The following is a 22,514-nucleotide window of genomic DNA, read 5'->3' as shown; positions in this document are numbered from 1 at the left end:
ATAAAATAGTAAAGCTGTTTATCAGATGAGAATAACCCTACTGTGGGTAAAAACAATCCCAACACCAACTACTAGTCAAGAGAAAACCCTTTTGCTCAATCTCTGACTCCAACTACCTACGTGCACGTGGCCATACTAAGTATCGTCATACCTTAGGTACTTCTATTCAGATACCTTCTCAAACATCCTTCAGTACTAATAGATACCTTCTCAAACGTCCTTCGGTATCTAGTTGGGCGAATACCTTCTCAAATGTCCTTCGGTATCTCGTTTTAAGTAAAACCAGTCATAAATGACTTTCTCTTTAAAACATGTAAAGTATTACACATATAAAAACATGATTTAAAGATACTAATGCATGCTGAGTATATTTAACACATATAAATAGGTTTTCAACAACTTCTCACACATGCATGCGTTTAAAACATAACTCATGGTTTGCTTGGAAATCAATTTGTAAAACTAGCTGGCATGAGAATAAACTTCTTTAAAACATGCTTTCTATAAAACATTGTAATCAAACATTTTAGTCAAAACGTTTTAGTCACTCACCTTGATTGCTTAGGAGCTTTTCACTCTAGTAGCTCCCTTCTCTACCTCGGGCTCCCTTTTCACCCCTAGAATCCAGATTCAACTTTCAGCTTAGATTACTCATAGTTATAAACTTTATTTTGAGATACTTCCTTCTACAAACATATTCTAACATGTCTCAGGAAGCTTACCCTAAAATATGAGCTCATAACTTCTTGTGGTTTTGCCAGAATCATAGAATCTCCAAGACTGGGATAAGCTTATACGACAGCCTGACTCTTCTATCTTCTTCTCTGTTTCCAGCCCGATTCCTTCGAGCTTTTCCTCCGGCAGCCCTACCCTAAAAACTAGACTTTCAGAGCTTTCACGTGGATTTGGAATAAATCAAAACGCATGAGTAGATTGGGAGAACTCCTCGTCCAAAATTGGTGCTACTTTCAAGACTTCACTGTCCAATACGTCCTCTTTGAAATTCTATGACCAACGCATGGATTTTGGCTCCAACGCAAGGTTTGCTCAACTTTTCCACTCTTATTACTGTATTTTTAATTGTGATCTAAAAATGAAGTCTCTTGGCACTATTTATAGGCGTCCAGACCTTCTCCAAAGTCGACACCACCTACTTGGCTACATGGCCAAGTGTTTCTCCCATACATTACCAACACATCATTTTGATCAGTGCAATCTAAGTGTCTTCCTCCTATGTAGCCAACGCATGAGCTTCCAATCAGATGTCACCACCTCAAATTATTAAGGCTTAAGGCTTTCCTCCCAAGAAGACACATGGTTTGATGATGTTTCCTAGGTGATCCCATCCTTTATATGCGTCTAATTCTTGGATGTTCAACGCATAGTCCATACTCGATGATAGCCTATATTTAACACATAGCATGCGACTTACTACCATTGCAATCCAACTTAGCCATCGCAAGAGCTATCCATCACCAACGCATATGGTGACCATCCATCCTCGATGCATGGCTCACTAGGTAGCATCGCACGGCTTGCTTGGCATGGGCGCATGGTGCTGGCCACCGACGCATGGGCATGTTGCATAGGTTGGCCGCTCGACGCATGGGCGTGCTGTATAGGCTGGTCGCTCGACGCATGGGCATACAACATAGGCTGGCCATCGCTCGCTCGCTCGTCTTCATGGGCTGTGCGTGACATATTGATGCTTGGTAGGGAGCTTCGGCGCATGGCATGGGTGGTGGTCGAGGCTACTTGATGCATGATAGGGGTGCTGGCCGAGGCTGCTCGACGCATGGGCTGCCTTCCAATGCATACCTTGCCTACCCTTGTGCCTTCCAACGCATCATCTCCATTTTCCTTCTTCAGCTGCATGCCCTCACCAACAACCCTTCCAATGCATCAACACCACCCTTCCAACGCATCAACACACTAATTTCTATACTTAGCCAAATTTCCAAAATTTTCCCCAAAAGTCAAGCTTCCAAATTTCCTCTTTTCTTGAAATCTCCACTCTTTTCCCTACCATTACACACTAGTTTTCACATCATCCTACTCATCACACTAATCTCAATAGGGAACATACTCAAGTAGAAAAATTAGGATTCAGGGTTCACACAAAACCCATCAGAAGGGGGACGCACCTAAGGCGACACGAGGGAGTACAGAATGATCTCACAGTGTGAACTAATGATAGAGACCGTAGGATGTGTTGACAAACACCCTTCACCCACTTACTATAAACACTCTCTCCGTCCACCTTGATATTGACTCATGCAAACACCATCCGAAAGGGGATGCTCCCAGGGCACCACGAGGCCAAGCATGAATCTCACGGTGTGAACATTAAGGGAGAAACGTGAGTGGAATCTTTGACATATTAGATGCATCTCTTCCTCCCACTGAGTATTTTATAACCTAGCGTTTAGTTTACTTAGAAAAAACATGGCTAAGAATTTTAACTAAGTGACTTTTGAGGTTTGCCCAAGAGTAACTTTTTGGATAGTTAAACAACTTTTGATCATCATCCATTAAACTCTTTAACGGAGTCTTTGACCAATTGTCGCATGCTTGTAGAAAATCTATCTAATTCACCTTTCCAGGTTGGTTCCCAGGTAGAGGTGTTCCATTTCCATCAGCTTAAGAACCCCAGCCTAGACAGAACCCGCCATAGACAAAAGGTCTCTTATAGATAGATTTAAAACAAATTTAATATTTTAAGCCAATCAATTTAATCCTATTAAACTGATTTAAAAAGATTAAACTTAGGTTACTAATCTCATTAGAACCTTTGAACTTAGGTCTATCTCAATCCAATTTTAAAACCCTTTTAAAACAATGAGTTCACCCTAAGTCCGCATGCAACTCTTTCTAATCGATTTTAGTTCTAATTTCCTTTATAATGCTTATAACAGAAACAACCAAAACCACAATGCAAAATAGACACATGAAAGGCATTCATAACGTTTACAAATAGCCTAAGTGTCATGCGCAATGCATTGTTCATTCATTGCTACCTTTTTATATAACTCTTATACAAACAAGCAACGAATCAAGAATAACATGTTTCCATTCACCCTTATACTATAATGCTTACAATAAAAGGATGATGCATGAATATGCTCACTGCATGCAAAATATAACTATTATATTTCATGATGCATGCGTATGCTTTCACATAATTTCATCATGCAAGATTATAACACTAATAATACATGATGCATGAATGATTGCATAACCTAAGGTGGTTTTTAAACTATATGTCAAACACTTTGTCATATAAACTCCATACATCATATGTATAATTAAACAAAAGTTGATGAACCAGGTAAAATTGCCTCAAATCCTCAAAAGTACAAGCTAACAAGTACAAAACAAGGAGTCTCCGGTTCAGATAGGCGAACCAGGTCTTGAACAATTCGGGCGAAGCAACGCGTCTCCATTATCGTGCACCAAACACCCTACGATCGTCTACACAAAAGAACAAATGGTTTGCTCAATCGTTTACCTACGCTTCTAGAGCTAAACGATTGTTTAGTAGCGATCGTGTACCTTTCACTATGCGATGAAGCACGAGCTACGCTGTGAACCCCGAATCCTAATTTTTCTACTTGAGTATGTTCCCTATCGAGATTAGTGTGATGAGTAGGTTCATGTGGAAACTAGTGTGTAATGGTAGGGAAAAGAGTGGAGATTTGAGGAAAAGAGGAAATTTGGAAGCTTGAATTTTGGGGAAAATTTTGGAAATTTGGCTAAGTATAGAAATTAGTGTGTCGATGCATTGGAAGGGTGGTGTTGATGCATTGAAAGGGTTGTTGGTGAGGGCATGCGGTTGAAGAAGGAAAATGGGGATGATGCGTTGGAAGGCACAAAGGTAGGCAAGGCATGCGTTGGAAGCCAGCCCATGCGTCGAGCAACCTCGGCCAACACCCTTGCCATGCGCCAAGCGGCCACGCCCATGCGTTGAGTGCCCTGTTGAGTGGCCACACCCATGCGCCGAAGCGCCCTGCCAAGCATCAATATGTCGTGCACAGCCCATGTGGTCGAGCGAGCGAGCGATGGCCACCTATGTCGCATGCCCATGCGTCGAGCGACCAGCCTATGCAGCACGCCCATGCGTCAAGCAGCCAGCCTATTCAGCATGCCCATGCGTCGGTGGCCAGCACTATGCGCCCATGCCAAGTAAGCCGTATGATGCTACCAAGTGAGCCATGCATCGAGGATGGACGGTCACCCTATGTGTTGATGATGGATAGCTCTTGCAATGGCTAAGTTGGATTGTGATGGCTAAGTTGGATTGCAATGGTAGTAAGTGGCTTGCTATGCATTGATTATAAGCTATGCATTGAGTATGGACTATACGTTGAACATCCAAGAGTTAGACGCATATAAAGGATGAGATCACCTAGGAAACGTCATCAAACCATGTGTCTTCTTGGGAGGAAAGCCTTAAGCCTTAAGAATTTGAGGTGGTGGCATCTGATTGGAAGCTCATGTGTTGGCTACACAGAAGGAAGACACTTAGATTGCGGTGATCAAAATGATGTGTTGGTAATGTGTGGGAGAAACACTTGGCCATGCAGCCAAGTACGTGGTGTCGACTTTGGAGAAGGTTTGGACGCCTATAAATAGGGCCTAGAGACTTCATTTTTAGATCACAATTCAAAAATATAGTAAAAAGAGTGGAAAAGTTGAGCAAACCTTGCTTTGGAGCCAAAATCCATGCATTGGTCATAGAATCTCAAAGAGGATGTATTGGACAGTGAAGTCTGGAAAGTAGCACCAACTTAGGATGAGCAGTGCTCCCAATTTACTCGTGCGCTTGGAGTGATTCTAAAGCCACCTAAAAGCTCTGAAAGTCTAGTTGCTGTTGGAGGAAAAGCTCGAAGGAATCGGGCTGAAAACTGAGAAGAAGACAAAAGGGTCATGTTGTCGTATAAGCTTAGGCTAGTCTTGGAGATTCTATGATTCCGGCCAAATCACGAAGAGTTCTGAGCTCATATTTTAGGGTAAGCTTCCTGAGACATTTTAAAATATATTTGTAGAAGGAAGTATCTCAAAATAAAGTTTAGAACTATGAGTAATCTAAGCTGTAAATTGAATCTAGATTCTAGGGGTGAAAAAGGAGCCCGAGGTAGAAAAGGGAGCTACTAGAGTGAAAAGCTCCTAAGCGATCAAGGTGAGTGACTAAAACGTTTTGACTAAAATTTTTTATTACAATATTTTATAGAAAGAATGTTTTAAAGAAGATTATTCTCATGCCAGCTAGTTTTACAAAGTAATTTCCAAGCAAACCATGAGTTACATTTTAAACGCATTCATATGTGAGAAGTTGTTGAAAAGCTATTTATATGTGTTAAATATACTCAGCATGTATTAGTATCTTTAAAGCCATGTTTTTATATGTGTAATACTTTACATGCTTTAAAGAGAAAGTCATTTATGACTATTTTTACTTAAAACGCGATACCGAAGGACATTTGAGAAGGTATCCGCCCAATTAGATACTGAAGGACGTTTGAGAAGGTATCTATTGGTATTGAAGGACATTTGAGAAGGTATAGAACCAACCTGATACTAAAGGACGTTTGAGAATGCTTTTGAACAGAAGTACCTAAGGTATGATGGTACTTAGTATGGCCACGTGCACGTAGGTAGTTAGAGTCAGAGATTGAGCAAAAGGATTCTCTCTTGACTAGCAGTTGGTGTTGGGATTGTTTTTACCCACAATAAGGTTATTCTTAACTGAAAAATAGTTTTACTGTTTTATGATTAAAACAGCTTTATATGTTTTATGCTTGGAAAATGTTTATACTGCAATACAAGTACTGTAGAAGCTTATATTTCAGTTAAACTCTTTATTGAGATTTTGCATGAGAATCAATTATTTTTCTTAAGTCACTCACTGGGCGCAAGCTCACCCCGTTTTCAATGTCCCACCCCCACCCCCCCCCCCCCCGCCACAGGTAGCGGTCAAATCCTCTAAAGATAGCTCTGCATCTGCTCTACCACTAAAGGATAAAGAGACTTGTAAACTATCTATCTAGGTGGTTACTGTTAATATTGTACACATGTTACTATTGTTCATATAGGGACTAGGGTTTTGGGATTAGGGACTTATAAATCTAGTGTTGTAATGACTCTAAACTTGTTATATTTCTGAATTAATAAATTTTTGGCCTAAAGACATTCTGTTGTATATAAGTTATATTTTGGTATCAGAGTTATTCCGCAAGAGTTATTAGGTAGTAAATGTCAGCCAAAAGGTTGATAACTGCTACAGTCACGCCCTTTCTCAGGCTTAGAGGTTAGTCTAGGGCGGAGTGTGACATATGCGATCATCTAGCATGTAGCGCACAAAGCAAGCCTTATACGATCGTCTAAATGACTACGATGCGATGAAGTACGATCGTCTAAATGATTGCTGAGCGAGCACCTTCATATCATATACTCCATGATCGATCACAACCTATGATGATATTTAATCTGTGTATAGTGATGAGCATTGTACAAGATTTAAACTCTTCCCTAATAGTTTTCTGAATTAAGGCATCAGTTTGTACATCAACCGCTGCGGTTGCTTCGTCAAGAACAACTATTTTTTATCGTCGAAGGAGTGCTCGAGCAAGGCCTAACAGTTTCCTTTGTCCAATGCTATAATTTTGTCCACACTCTAAAACCTATAAAAAAAAAAAAAAAACCAAATAAGTGAACAAATAAATTCTTCTCCTATTTCCGGTTTTGGGTGAAGAAGCTTAAAAGAAGCATGGATATGGAGACGAATATGATACCGTACGGACATGGTCATGGTGTGACATGTTTCTCACAAATTCTAGAACACATTTTTCAGTCTCAAACATTTTTTGTTCTATATTATTTTTTGTTTGTTTGACGCACTTAACAAATATTTCATATGTGTCTAACACATATTTATTGTGCTAATAAGTGTCCAATATGGCTAGTCTCTATTTGTATGTATTTTCTGTTTGTATTTTTTCTTTTTCACTCGTTTTATGGGTTTTTATTAGATTTATTTCTTTTCACCACATCAATAAGTTCTTGTTTAAAGAAAGAAAAAGTGTTTGATATGTATCCAACCAGTGTAAAAAACAACTACGCAGCCAAATTAAAGTGTACGTGCTTTTTAGATAGGGACATTTGGCTTGAATTTTGACAATCATTTCAGTTATAAGAGATGCATATTTTGTAAACTGACTTTCTTTGTTTCTATTTTAAAGTCACATAGCAGGTAAAGATGACTGAAGGCTAACTTGATATAGAATCAAATGTAACAGTTTCTTTTTCTTCTTAGAAAATGATAATGGGAATTATCTTGATCATATATATATATGACCAAAACAGAACAAATTATATATTTAAAAAAAAAAGAAAAAAAATCAAAACAAAAAAAGAATTCCCATTTAGTAACAATTTTGTTTTTGGTCTTTGGTTTTTTAAAATTACACTACTCCTTATGGAAATGAAACGTACCTCAGCATCCAAGCCCAACGTGCTCCTCCTTGTGACATCCTTCAAATGTGCTCTCTATCATCGTGTTCGTGGAATGGATCTAGATTAAACGTAACACTTCCTACATAAAACAAGACAAGACAATAAAAAAAAAAATGGAAACAAAATGTTACGGTCTCATTTGGTAACTATATGGTTTTCGGTTTTTGACAATTAAGTTTATATACACCCTTTTCACCTCTAAATTTCTTGTTTTTGTTCATCTATTTCTACCAATATTTTCAAAAGACCGAGCCAAGTTTTGAAAACTACAAAAAAAGAAGCTTTTGGAATATTGAATTTGGCTAAGAATTCAACTCTCTTACTTCAAAGAAATTGAGAGAAAATGGACTTCATTGTCAAAAATAAAAAACCAAGGGACCATTTGGATTTCGATCTTTTATTTTTGAAAATTAAGCCTATTTTCTATCCATTTCTTATAATGATTTTCATCTTTCTTAAGTAAAAATTGAAATTCTAATCAAATTCTAAGATCAAAAATATTTTTTTAAAAACTACTTTTGTAAAACTATTGGTAGAGAGTAGATAACAAAGTAAGAAATTTAAAGGTGAAAAACGTGTTCATATAAACTTAAATTTAAAAAACCAAATGATTATCAAACAGGACTTACCAAACGAGACCTAGAAAAATAAGATGATTAAATAGGATCAAATTCTTTACCTGAAAAAAGAACAGGTGATTATGGTATAATCCCAAGAACTTTTCTCAAATCCCACAATCCAAATTTTTCTATATCCATACCATCAATCAATATTCTTCCTGTTTCTAGTTCAACAATACGAAACAAAGCATTAAACATGCTTGATTTTCCAGCTCCAGTTCGTCCAACAATTCCAACCTAAACACAACACTATCAAATTTTATAACTCCGAAAAATGCCATCCCAAGGGCAGTCGATTACTCTCGATAATCGATGGAGCTTCCGATGCTAAATCTATATACATCCCGACGTGCTCGACCGAGTTTAAACTATTTTCAACCATACTTCCAAGTTTCAGTACATCTCTGTCAACAAAGAAGTAAGAGTTAAAGCATTTGTAATTAGAAGTCCCATTGTGGTGCAAATGCTTGGTTGTTTTTTTCCTTTGCTATTCTCCATCACCGCAAAGATTGCATATCCAAGCTTAAAGTGTTTCTAAAACTAAAGCTATAAGCTCCTTTTCTAGTACTTGGAACCCATCATCTCCTTGAACCTTCCGATGTGGGACAACTACTCGTACCAGACTAAATAACAAGGCAGCGTATATCGTGTTGTAATATAAAGTTCGACTTCGTCCTACACTGCGTTGGCTGGTCCATCTCTTTAACCATAGGTTTTCAAGAATTTCAATAGTGATTGACAAAACAAAGTATATATGAGAGGAGTATAAGAACCACCCATACACCTCCTAATGCCTTCATGTATCTGTAAGGAACCAAAAGAAAATGAATTACAACATTCCAAGGAAGAATATATATATACAAAACTAGATAATGGGATTCATGATTTATAAGAGAAAAAATCTGTGTACAACATCCCAACTAAGTACTCCCGTTTCTCGTTCTTCTTGCGGGATCAGAGTAGATTTATGTTGTGTAAGGTTTGGCCATGGAGTAGCATCCTCTGCAAAATCGTTTTCGATCTCGTTATTAGTACAATGTTCTGATGATGGTTTTTTACTATCACTCATTTCTCCGTCTTCCTTTTGTTCGTTACATTCTTCCAACATTCCTGCATTTTTCATTCTTCTTTGGAACAACTTTCCATTTTCTTGAAGTTCTGCATAAGTTCCTTCCTCCTTCACCATACCTTCATGAAGGAGAATAATTTTGTCAAATTGAGACAAAAAATTTACTTGCTTGGTCACGACAACTCGAGTTTTGCCTCGTAGTTCTCCATTAATGCATTTTTCAAAAACCTATCAAAGGGTGGATATGACCACATGAGGATATAGTACAAGCAAATCCAAACAAGAAATCACACTAAAATCTTCTCTCTTGAAAATGTTTACTAGTAAATCGACAATCAAAGAAAGCATGTAGAGTATACAATAGAAAAATTGACACAGAGATTTATGTGATTCACCAACAATGTGTTAGCAACGTCCACATGTAGAGGAAGAGATAATCAGATTTTATTTGAGAGAAACATTAGATGATACAAACTGTAAAGGCACCTATAGAGTTAGATGGTTTATGTATATTATAGCGCACCCCTCTAAATTCTAGGGCCACAATCGTAAATTATATAAATACGATTACGAAATAGGTTTCACTCTATTGGCTGCATTTTAACAAGCGAGTCTCCATACTTGGTTCTTTGGAATATTAGATAGTAGATTCAAGGCATTCTAACACCTACGACATATGTGTTACATGGTTAACTGCATTGATCCTAATGGTTGTTGTACGTCTTAGACAATACGCGTAATACTTAGTGAATTGGTGAAAATTTTTAAACGAAAAAAAAAAGGTCTTTAAGAGTCTAAAGTTTCTAATTTCTCCCCCACATTTCTGTAGTTGTTATTTCACTGGTCACCTAAATGTCTCCAACATTTTATTTTCAATCAAAAGCTAGAACCTCATAGATAACTTCGTTGGGATTGCTTAGGCAAAAATTCCAAAATATTGAAGCATCTAATCTTCTCACAAGAAAAAAAAATGTGATAGTGAGAATTTTTTTTCTTTTTTTAATATTTGTGAGTGTTCGAGTTAGCTTATATGCACCTCAACTAATTTCACGGCATAACCCGCCTGACTCTACAACATTTGGATGCCGAGACAACTCATAGGATATTAAATTCGTGATTCGTGGCTACTACAGATTGAACTCATCCCTTCTTAGCTCCGACTTTATTAAACTTAATGTCCTTTATTTACCACTGAGCGAATCTATGCTAGTTAATGTGAAAGTGAGAATTAGCATAAAAAAAAAAAAAAAAAAAAAAAAACTCAAGTGTCATTAAGAAATAAAGCTTGAAGGACAGGTAACAGAACCTGAGGTATTGTAAAGAAAATTGCAGTTATGGAAAACATGAGCATTGAAAGTAGTCTAAGTGATGTAATATGCCCTAGATGGACTCAAGTCTCCTTAAAAAACTGTGAATAATCCAAAGGAAGTCACAACCACCAAAACAGGTATAGTATTTACTATGAAACTGTTGATCTGCAAAAACCAATCAAATTATCATTAAAATATAGAAGAGGCGAATATTTAATAATTATTATCGATATTTCTTCGGGATTATTAGATCCTCTCTATGACCCCTTCAACATGATGCCTCTTTGGGTATCGTTATTGGACCGGATCCCAATTTTTTTAACAAAATATACCAACTTGGGCACTTTATGGACTTTGATATCATATTAGATCAAACGAATTGATAATAAGAGGAGTATCCGATGTATCTTATAATAGTATGAGGTTTCTTCATTTTTTCAATGTGCGATCCTCAGTATATGAGAGATACTACAAATGACGCTTACAAACTATCAGAAACCCCTATGATAAGTCATAACTTACCGACTAGAGAAATGATGCCTTTCGAAACCATGACAACTCCTCGTTACGAATGCTTTGTACTTTGGATTGAAAGCTACTCTCCCAAGCATAACATCTGATCCATTTCCAAAAGCCATAAAAATTATCAACAAATTTTAGATGATAAACACTATGTATTCTATTCCTATATTGTGCTTCAAAAAAAATTTCCTGCCCAATAAACCAACCAAAACCACACAGAAAAATAAAGTACTCTATATAACGAAAGGGTTTCCAACTAAGTAAGATGTTAAATTAGGTCTCCATTCTGGTTACCAAGTAAGTGTTCTCTGTGGTTTTGATTTGTCCATTATTTTAATTTCTTCATTTTCATCAATCATTTTTTATTTTTCAATTAAGAAGGCTATTGATAATCAGTTTAAGGCATCTTTTTTGCACAAAAGTGATCCCTTTTTCATTTTCTGGGAGAGACCAAAGGTCTTGAATGACTGATCTAGTAGAACAACTCAAATGATAAAGAACCCTTTTAAGCTCCTCATTGTTGTTATGGTGTTATTATTTCAAGCTTCTCCATTAGTTGGATTATTTGGTGTCTTTAGCTCGGTTTCAAGTTTCTCTACATATGGTTAAGTTTGCTAAGTTTGTTGTTTTTAGTCCATGTTTGGTTCATTGATAGGAAACTGATCTTTAAAAGTGTAATTATTACTTACGTGTGATGACACGATCGTATAACGTAACAGCTAAACGAATGGCTTGTACTTTATTAAACGATAAATGTCAATCAACAACTACACGATCACTTATCCTTGCTACACGATCGCTTACAAACACTAAACGATCGTTTACATTCACTATGTGATCACTTACAAACTCTACACGATCACTTACTAACACTACAAGATCGCTTACTAACATTACTCGATTGCTTACACACACTATGTGATCGATTAGTAGATGAAGTAGGCGATGGATGGCATTTCTTGGCTATTTCTACACGACAGACTAACTCGAACTCCCGCCCTCGAGAGCTTACTTCCCTCACTCAAGATATTCAATCTTCAATGCCTTCTCTTTCCGTTTCTTTCTTCTTTTAAACCCGAACTTCACCCAACAGAATTGAAAGTAGTTTAGTTGTGATCACCAACCTCCTTAACCGACTCAACCGCCAATTTTCCCAAATTACCTCTATTCTTTCTTCTTGGATATTGTAGTATAAAACTAGAGAGTATGGAGAAAGAGAAGAAAGTGTTCGAAAGAGAAGAAAGTGTTCCATTTGTTCTTTTTGTTTTTATACTATGTGTTCTTACCCTAAATGACCTTTTATGTGATCATCTAACTTCATTAAAATCTGACATTACTATAAGAAAGCATACATGAACAAACCAAATTAAAAGTTCAAAAGCTAACATAGAACCTATTAGACCACCTTCTCTAATACGATATTAAATCATTGATTGACTCAAAATTTTAAGATGATAGGTGAATGTAGATTTAATGTTTTGTCGTCTAACACATTTGGAAATTAAGAATACTATAAGATACGTATATACCTGCATGGGAAACAAAAGAATAAGCAGTGATGCACCAACAAGCGATGAAACTCCCAATTCTCTGTAAAGAAGAACCATTGCAACCGTTATACGAAATACAGATGACCATATAACACGTGAAGCGACTTGGTTATATCTGGATATACACATCGAAAAAAGCCAAACGAAGAATAAGCCTTGTAAGTATTATTATAATTTAATAAGATACATAAGAAACCAAAAAAAAAAAAAGAAAAAAAAAAGAAAAAAGAAACGAATCTAAAGTAATTTTCTTAATATAACTAGAAACCTCTAACAGAGCCTAAAAGGTTTTAGTCCAATGTTCATTTTTGATTCATTAGCATTGCTTTATCTTAGCTGAAGAAAAAAAGTATTCATATAATTCATTTCAAAGATTTGGAATGTGCCTCAAGTGTGCTGCAGCATGAAAAGTCATCAAGTTGGTCATCTTTCCGGTACCAAACATTTTGCCAGCCTCATGGTTTAACTTATAGATTTGTGGAAAACAGAAGCAACCTACAAATGTATCAAAAGAGACTAATGCTCAAAATATAATAAAACTTGTTGAAATTGTATTTTAGCCCTAAGGGTGTTTTGGTCTTTTACCAATCTAGGGTTTCTTATTGTTTGGTTATTTATACCTGTCCCTGTAATGTGTACTGTGGATCTGAATTAAAAATAAAAAATTCTTATCGTGGTTTTTTCTACTTGGTCTAGGGTTTTCCATGTAACTCTGGTGTTTTCTTTTTTTCCCTAACTTTTTCAAGATGGTATCAGAGCATGGTGATGAGAATGTCGATGGAATAGAAGAGATTCAGTCATCGACTCTAGCCGGGGATGGAACTCCAAGGGAAAATTCTAACAGTACCGAAATTAGGGCTACTGTCGACTAATATCTACGGTCATTACTTGGACCGATTCAGATCCAACCTGCCCTAGTCGATCCAGCCGTCACTGCCATTGGAAGACCTCCGCCGCCACCCTCGACGACTTCAACCACACTGCCTCGAGACTCAAACATCCCCTGGTCCAACGAGAACATCCTTCGCTAGTCTAGCCAAGACACAAGCGCTTGCCGTCGACATTTCCTTCGCTCCAGCCGCCGACCGTTATCGATCGCAATCCATACCCCATCGGCGGAGCATTTCCAGGTCAGTCGTCCTCTCATTCTTCGTTTTTTTTCCCTTCCGTCATTACCTTCCGTCCAACCCTTCCGTTCTCTAAACCAAATCGCCCACCTTCCGTCCTCGTTACCGAGCCATCCGAACATGCCCGATCTGGTGGTCTACCAGAACCCACCAAACCACTCAAACCAGCCGGTCCAGTCCAACCCTTTACAGCAACTGTAGTTCTCCCGCTATTTACCCTTTGGTCAGCCGGCTTCTCTAGTTGGTCTTCCCACACCAGCTGAAACAATATATTCAGGGGTCTATGGGCAGAAACAACCTACAACGATTCTTAGTGCGACCGTTAGCGTTCAACAACAATTGGCAAATCTACAGTAGCAAATTTCTGCACTTGAGGCAACCGTTAGATCTTCGGCCAATCCCTCAACAGATTTTCTACCAGATACATACCCGAGGGTTCCGTTATGTTCAGAAACTCCAGTAACTACTTACCCTACTTTACCTTTCACAAACATTATGTCTGGTTCTGTAGGAAATTCTGCATGAATTTCTATTAGCGAAAAACTTAATTGCCATAACTACTTTTCTTGGTCACAATCTATGAGGATGGTTCTCGAGGGGCGGCACAAGTTCGGGTATCTAACAAGAGAAATACCCAGACCAAATCCTGGGGATCCTTAGGAACGTATATGGAAGGGGGAGGATTCCCTCCTCCGCTTAATTTTAATAAATAGTATGGAGCCTCAGATTGGGAAGCCTCTTCTTTACTCATTTTCGGCTCGGGATATCTGGGAAGCTGTCCAAAAAATTTATTCGAAGAGATAGAATGCTTCACGCCTTTATACATTGAGAAAACAGGTGCATGAGTGCAAGCGGGGGACACTCGATGTAATATCCTATTTCAATAAATTATCACTATTGTGGAAAGAGATGGATCTGTGTCAGGAAATAGTTTGGAATTGCCCAGTTGACGGGGTTCAGTATTCGAAGATTGAGGAGGCTGACCGCGTATATGACTTTCTGGCTGGTTTAAACTCGAAGTTTGACGGAGTTCGAGCCGAATTTTGGGACAAAGACCAATGTCGTCCCTGATGGAAGTTTGCTCAAAGGTCAGATTGGAAGAAGATCGAACCAGCACAATGAATGGACAATACCTAATGCCCTAGACTCTGTTGCATTTGGAGTAAAGTCATCAGGTTCAAAGAATGACAAACAGAATGGAAAGACCCCTCCAATTTGTTAACATTGCAAGAAACCATGGAATACGAAAGACCAGTGCTGGAAATTACATGGCCGACCTCCAAATAGCAAGCGGCGTCCTTCGAACGATAAATCTAAGTCCAGTTGAGCCTTCGTTAGTGAAATAGTTGATGGTGCTCCTTTAAGGACGAGCCAGGTGGATCCAGGTACAGTCGAAATCGGCAATATTGCCCAGTCAGGTACTCCCCATTCCTTTAGTTTCTTTGCTGAGGGAGATGAATCCTAGATCCTTGATTCCGGAGCAACGGACCATCTAATTGGATTATCTGACCAATTCTTCTCCTATTATCCAAGTGCTGGAAATGAGAGAATAAGAATTGCAGATGGATCATTTGCCCCCATTGCTGGAAAGGGTCATTTATCTCCAATTCAAGGACTGATTTTACAGAATATACTACATGTGCCAAAAATATCTTATAATTTGCTATCAATCAGTAAGTTAACCAACTTCCACCTATTCTATTCCATTAGAGTTGTTTCCTGAACCTATCCCTGAAACAAATGAGCCTGTCCTCCCTACAAAACCAGTGTCTTGGATAACCTACTATAGGAAGCATCTCTGAAAGGAAATAGTTTCTGAAATTGTTTCCCCTGTTGCTCCACCGGAAGGTGTTCAAGAGTCAGAACCAGAACCGACTCAGGCTCAAGGTACCCCTAATCATAATGACAATGAGTATATTGAAGGTGATATAGGGGACTCGGGCGAAGTCATGGATGATGGCAGTAATGAAGTGTCAAGTGTTGGATCGATATGGCAACCTTAGAGGGGGGTGAATGGGGTTTAATTAAACTTTTTTCTAAATTAACCCAATTAAACTAATTAATGCATTTTTTATAAATAATAAGAAAAATACAAATTATGCAACAAATAAGATGACAAAAAATCTGATATTTAATTCTATTAAATTTTAGCAAATAAATAAGAACAAACTAAAACATACAATAAATTGCTTAAATTAATTACAAAAATCAAAAGGAAAGAGTTAGAGAAGAAGACACCATAATTTTTATAGTGTTTCGGTCAAACTCGATCTACTCTACTCCCCAAGCTTCTCTTGAGAATTTGAATAAAATCTTTCCGGCTCTTTCCACAGATTAGAGCCCAATCGTTACACCATCGCTCCTTTTACAGGTTCAAGAGCAAACCCGATCCTTTCCACGGTTTAGGATCAAACCGTTACAAATGTTGAAATTTTTGAAGAACACAATACAACTCTCAGTAGAGTGGATTTACATGCACTCAACAAGTTTATCCTCATAATACAATAACACTCTCTCAAGAATAAGATGAAAAGAAAAAAATTGGGAACTTGGAGAGAGCAACAATAGAACCTTGAGCTACAAGTCTAGATTTATTTCTAATGATATTTCCATTTTCATCCATTTTATTTCTAAAGACCCATTTAGTTCCAATTATAGAAGCATGAGAGGGCCTAGGGACTAACTCCCAAACTTTATTCCTTTCAAATTAATTTAATTCTTCTTGCATAGCTAAAATAAAAAATTCATCATTTTCGGCATCTTTAAAACTTTTTGGATCAATTTGAGAAACAAAAGCAAGATTATTAAACATATTAAGAGAGGAACGAGTTTTCACACCTTGTTCGGGACCACCAAGAATTAATTCTTTGGGATGGGAAGGAGCATACCTCCACTCTTTAGGCTGGATGAAGAACCAACTTCGTTCTTTTCAATTAAACTCACCTCTTGCTTACTTGAAACAATTTCCTTGCCTTTGTCACAAACAAGTAAATCTCCAAAATTTCCTTCTAAAAACATCACTATAAATAGACTCATTAGAAATAACATTGCAAGATTCATCAAATACTACATGTATAGATTCTTCAATTACTAAAGTTCTTTTATTGAAAACTCTATAAGCTCTACTAGTAGAGGAATAGCCAAGGAAAATACCAACATCCATCTTAGAATCAAAATTTTCAAGTTTTTCTTTATTATTCAAAATAAAACATTTGCAACCAAAAACTTTGAAATACCCAATATTTGGAATTTTGCTATGCCAAAGTTCATAAGGAGTTTTATCCAAATAAGGTCTAATTAAAACTCTATTTAAAACATAACAAGCGGTGTTAACGGCTTCCGCCCAAAAGTATGTAGGTAAACCATACTCATGCAACATTGATCTAGCAAATTCTTGTAAAGTACGATTTTTCCTTTCAACTACACCGTTTTGTTGAGGAGATCTTGGAGAGGAGAAATTATTAGAAAAACATTTTCTTCACAAAAAGTTTCAAAAGCATTGCTATCAAATTCTCCTCCATGATCACTCCTAATTTTAGAAATCAAAAAAACCTTTTTCATTTTGAACTCTTTTTGCAAAACTAGAAAAGCTTTTCAAAGCATCATCCTTATGTTTTAGCATCAAAACCCAAGTAAATCTTGAAAAATCATCAACTATCACAAAGACATAATAGTTCCCTCCAAAACTAGCAATTCATGAAGGGTCAAATAAGTCCATGTGTAATAGTTGAAGGGGTCTGGTTGTAGAGATTACACTTTTAGATTTGAAAGAGGACTTAGTTTGCTTACCCATTTGACAAGCATCACAAACTTTGTCTTTTTCAAATTTAAATTTAGGAAGACCTCTAACCAAAGAATTCTTGGAAATATTTGAAATTAAGTGCATGCTAGCATGTCCTAGTCTTCTATGCCATAACCAAGAATCATTATGCAAAGCCGATAAACATTTATCATTAATAGGACAATCATTTAAATCAATAGTATAAACATTTTTATCTCTATTTCCAACAAATATAACTTTTCTATCACTAGCATTTCAATGATGCAATTCTTTTTATCAAACACGACTCTAAAGCTTTTATCACACAATTGACTAATACTAAGTAAATCATGCTTCAAACCATCAAAAGTACATTTTCAATTAAAATAGAAGATTCATTACCTATACTACCTTTACCAATTATTTTACCTTTCTTGTTGTCACCAAAGGTTACAAGACCTCCATCCTTTTTGGAGAGAGAGAGACAAACTTGGATGGGTCTCCCATCATGTGCCTCGAGCAACCACTGTCCAAGTACCACATTTTTCTTAGAGGCTTTCAAACAAACCTACAAACACAAATGTTCAAGATTGATTCTTTGGTACGCACACTTGTTTGGGTCCTAGATGGTTAGCATTGACAAACTTGGGAATCCATTTCATTTTTGCATAGACATTTAAGACATTGGATTTAGACAAGTAACAAGAATAAGTTGTATGTCCAAACTTGCCACATGAGAAACAAATAACATTATGCAAAAATTTATCTCTTACAACAAATTTATCCACTCTACTTTTCTTGGAGAAATTATTCCTTGGAGCATTGTGAAACTTTGCCCTTTGAGAAAAATTTCTTCTTGGAGAAGTAGTATGAGCATATTTCAATTTAAAACACTTAGATCTAATATGGCCTTCAACACCACAATAATGACATATAGGCACAAAGTTAGATTTAACATGCTTAAACACAACCTTAGGCATATTAAGCTTAGACATATTATGAGATGCTTTAACAAAGAGGGTTTCAGAACTTGAAGGAGTAGAACATTCATCATATAGCCTAAACCTCTTTTATCACAAAAGGCTTGCCTACTTCAATTATCTTAATCTTTGAGCACCTATTGTCAACTTTTTAATAGATTATTTAGCCTTATCAAGTTCTTGCAAAGCAGTAAATTCCTTTTCTTTGAGTAATTTAATCAAATTATCTTTTTCACAACTATCATGCTCAAGAAATTTAACTTTGTCAAGCAAGACATTTTTCTAATCACAATCAAAAGCATGCTTGTCACAAGAGATATTCATTTCATCAATATGCATAGCATCATGCTCATTCTCTTTTAAGCTAACAATTTCTTTAAGTAAAAACTTATTTTTACTAGATAAAATATTGTATTTCTTTTTAAGCACAACGTACTTAGAATTAAGTTTTTCTAAATCATTTTACATATTTTCAAAAGTTTCGAACAATTTATTATAAGAAAGAGGTTCTAGAGTTACCTCATCATTTTGTTCATCCTCTTTGTCACTAGGAGCCATGAAGCAAAAATTGACCACTTCTTCATTATCACTCCCACTTTTCGCTTTCATCGCTATCATCCCAAGTAGCTTTCATTGCTTTCTTCTTGGATTTCTTGGATGATTTGAGAAAAGGACAATTGGTTCTAATATGACCCGGCTTCTTGCATTCATAGCATATTACCTCATCCTTTTTGCTCTTTTCACCTTTTGACTCTTTTTGGTTGGAGAGATGCTTCTTGAATTGCTTCTTCCTCTTGATAAAGTTCTTATACTTACATGAAAGATAGGCAACATCATTTTCATCAAGGTCATCATCATCTTGAGAGTCAACTTCTAAAGAGATGATCTTTAAAGCTATACTCTTTTCTTTCTTTTTCTTCTCATCCTCCATGTTTTTATTGATCTTTATCTCATGCGTCAACAACAAGCTCATGAGTTCATCAATGGAGAGAGATTTGAGATCCTTTGCCTCTTGAATGGCGGTGACTTTAGGCTCCTATTGTTTAGGCAAATACCACAATAGCTTCTTTATCTTCTCAAGATTTGTGTACTTTTTCCCAAGTCCTTCTAAAGCATTGACAATGTTAGTAAATCTAATAAACATATCGGAAATAGTTTCATTTTCATCAATTTTAAACATTTCATATTGATGAACTAACATGTCAATCTTTGTTCCTTTTACTTGACTAGTTCCTTCATGAGTAATTTCTAATTTATCCCATATCTGCTTAGTGATTTTGCAAATAGGCACTCTATTATACTCAACTTCATTCAAAGCACAAAATAAGCAATTAATAGCTTTGGCATTTAAAGAGCATGCTTTCTTTTCATTTATTGACCATTCTTCCTTAGGTTTTATAATGCTACCACCATCAACATATTTTGTTGGAATTTTAAAACCTTCCTCAACAATATCCCATAAATCATAATCAATAGAAAGCAAGAAAAATCTCATTCTATTTTTTCAATAACTATAATTAGTACCATTAAAGAAATGAGGCTTTGTAATAGATTGACTATCGGTAAAATGGATAAAACCTAAAGTTGTCATAGCTCAAAAACAATTAAGTTTATCAAGAAATAAATATTTCAAGAAGAGCAACCTGCTCTGATACCAATTATTGGATTGATATGGCAACCCTCGAAGGGTGGTGAATAGGTTTAATTAAACTTTTTTTTTAAATTAACCCAATTAAACTAATTAATACACTTTTTATAAATAATAAGAAAAATTCAAATTATGCAACAAATAAGATGACAAAAAATGTGATAATTTAATTCTATCAAATTTTAGCAAATAAATAAGAACAAACTAAAACATATAATAAATTGCTTAAATTAATTGCTAAAATAAAAAAGGAAAGAGTTAGAGAAGAAGACACCGTAATTTTTATAGTAGTTCAGTCAAACTCGACCTACTCCACTCCCCAAGCGCCTCTTGGGAATTTGAATAAAATCTTTCCGACTCTTTCCACGGATTAGAGCTCAACCGTTACACCACCGCTTATTCAAGAGCAAACCCGATCCTTTTCATGGTTTAGGATCAAACCGTTACAAATGTTGGAATTTTTGAATAACACAATACAACTCTCACTAGAGTGGATTTACAAGTTTAAGCCCTCAACAAGTTTATCCTCACAATACAATAACACTCTCTCAAGAATAAGACGAAAAGAAAAAAATTGGAAACATAAAGAGAGCAACAATGAAACTTTTGAGGGAGGATTATGAAATGTAAAATTTGTTGGTTTAAAATTTGGAGAGGAAGATGGTTTATATAGAGATGGAAAAACTTTTAGAAACCACAATTAATTTGGACCATTGGATTTTGGAAAAGAAAAATAAATGGTGGATATTTTAAAATAAACTAGTCGTTAGATACAAACAAAATATAATATTAAATTCCTTTTCTTTTTAAAATTAATCCAAAAAATAAAAAAACATACTGTGTCAAAAACTAGCCATTAGACATAAACATAAACTAATATTAAATTCATTTTCCTTTTAATTCATTTTCTTTTTAAATTTATTCTCTTTAAAGTCAGTCCAAAAATAAAAAACATACCATGTGTAAAAAACTAGCCGTTAGACACAAACATAAAATAATATTAAATTTATTGTCCTTTTAAATTTCTTTTTAATTTCAATATTTTTTATTTTAAATTAATCCAAAAATCAAAAGTTTATCATATGTTAATCTCTTAATGATCCACCATTCAACCAATATGCTGCCACATGTCTACATGCAAGTGGTCTGGTTATGCCACGTCATCCACCACGGTATTTTCTCTATAGATTTGTTTCGGTCATATCGTCTTCGTTTTAGCTCCGATTTGAGTGATTCAAGAGGTGTTGGAATCGTTGTTCCGAGCTCTACACTATGGTCATATTAAAACACTAAGATTTTCAGTAATTAAAAATTGAGTTTGTTATCATCAAAACATTGATTAATTAATTAATTAAAATTAATTAATTTGAGATTAAGGGCCAAAAAGCCAACACCAAGTGGTGCTCAGGGGACTAAAAATGAACAATAGTTGGGTACAGATCAACAAGTTGACAAGATCAGTGAGATTGAGATTGATGCTACCTTGGATTTGTCGATAGCTCTGCGAAAAGGTACTAGGTCGTGCACCAAACACTCAATGACAAGCTTCTTGTCTTACAGTAACCTATCTACGAGATTTAGAGCTTTCACCACCAGCCTAGATAATGTGATAATTCTAGGCAATGTGCACAAGGCTTTGGAAATTCCTAAATGGAGAGTTGCAATTATGGAGGAAATGTGGGCTCTTGAGACTAACAAAACATGGGATCTGGTTAGTCTTCCGAGAGGTCATAAAACAGTAGGGTATAAGTGGGTTTTTACTGCCAAATACAAGTCAGATGGAACTTTCGACAAATATAAGGCTAGTTTGGTTGCAAAAGGATTTACTCAAACGTATAGAGTGGATTACTCAGAAACCTTCTCACCTATGGCAAAACTTAACACTGTTCGTGTCCTCCTCTCCGTGGCTGTTAATCAAGACTGGCCCCTCTATTAGTTGGATGTGAAAAATGCTTTTCTAAATGGTGAGCTGGAAGAAGAGGTATATATGAACCCACCTCAAGGTTTTGAACATAGTTCGGTACTCAGGTTTGCAAATTAAAAAAATCCTTGTATGGCCTGAAGCAGTCCCCTAGAGTTTGGTTCGATCGACTCACACCTTTTTTAAATCTCAATGGTTTGTTCAAGGGCATTCAAATCACACCTTGTTCACTAAGAAGTCAGCACCAGGGAAAATAGCGGCCTTGATTGTCTATGTTGATGATATTATACTATCAGGGGATGATTCAGCAGAGATAAAAGATCTCGGTGCCTTGAGATATTTCCTAAGAATGAAGGTAACAAAATCAACGGAAGGGATCTCAGTGTCTCGGAGGAAATACACTCTCGATTTACTGAGAGAGACTGGAATGACAGGGTGTAAACCTACAGATACACCTGTAGAAGCCAGCCTCAATCTAATAGAGTTAGTAGATGA

General features: G+C 36.3%; 1 pseudogene; it reads right to left on the bottom strand.

Moving 5' to 3' along the window:
• The window catches only part of LOC120077249 (ABC transporter C family member 2-like), a 93,733-nt pseudogene extending 79,272 nt beyond the window's left edge, over positions 1–14,461 (bottom strand).
• Positions 14,462–22,514: the final 8,053 nt, after the last annotated feature.

The sequence above is a fragment of the Benincasa hispida genome, chromosome 5 (genome assembly GCF_027475165.1).
Source record: "Benincasa hispida cultivar pf3 chromosome 5, pf3_genome.v1.1, whole genome shotgun sequence".
In the NCBI taxonomy this organism is placed as follows: Eukaryota; Viridiplantae; Streptophyta; class Magnoliopsida; order Cucurbitales; family Cucurbitaceae; genus Benincasa; species Benincasa hispida.
Note: the sequence above shows the minus strand (reverse complement) of the source record. Positions and strands in the feature narration are given on the sequence as shown.